Genomic DNA, 326 nt, shown 5'->3' on the forward strand with positions numbered 1-326 from the left:
ACCATAATCTACCCAACCCCTTCCCCTCGCGTCCTTTTAACTACCTCAATGAGGGGAGAAAACCGACACAGGCCCCTCCCCGCCCTCCGCCCAAAGACTGTATATTTACATAAATTCTGGTGAAATATACAGCCTACGCAAGGCACGCCGACACCCTACCGCTCCCGGGCTTCAAAGGCGGCTTTTGTGGGAAACTGAGCCGAGAAATTCGGAAAAAGGGAAAGGGGAAGTAAGAATAAAATAAATCTGACAGGGTTCAGTGAACCGCCTCGGGTATACGATCATATATGATGGGAAGGGGGGGGGGGGGGTTGAAGTGAGTGAAT

Source organism: Penaeus monodon, chromosome 19 (assembly GCF_015228065.2).
Source record: "Penaeus monodon isolate SGIC_2016 chromosome 19, NSTDA_Pmon_1, whole genome shotgun sequence".
Taxonomy (NCBI): domain Eukaryota; kingdom Metazoa; phylum Arthropoda; class Malacostraca; order Decapoda; family Penaeidae; genus Penaeus; species Penaeus monodon.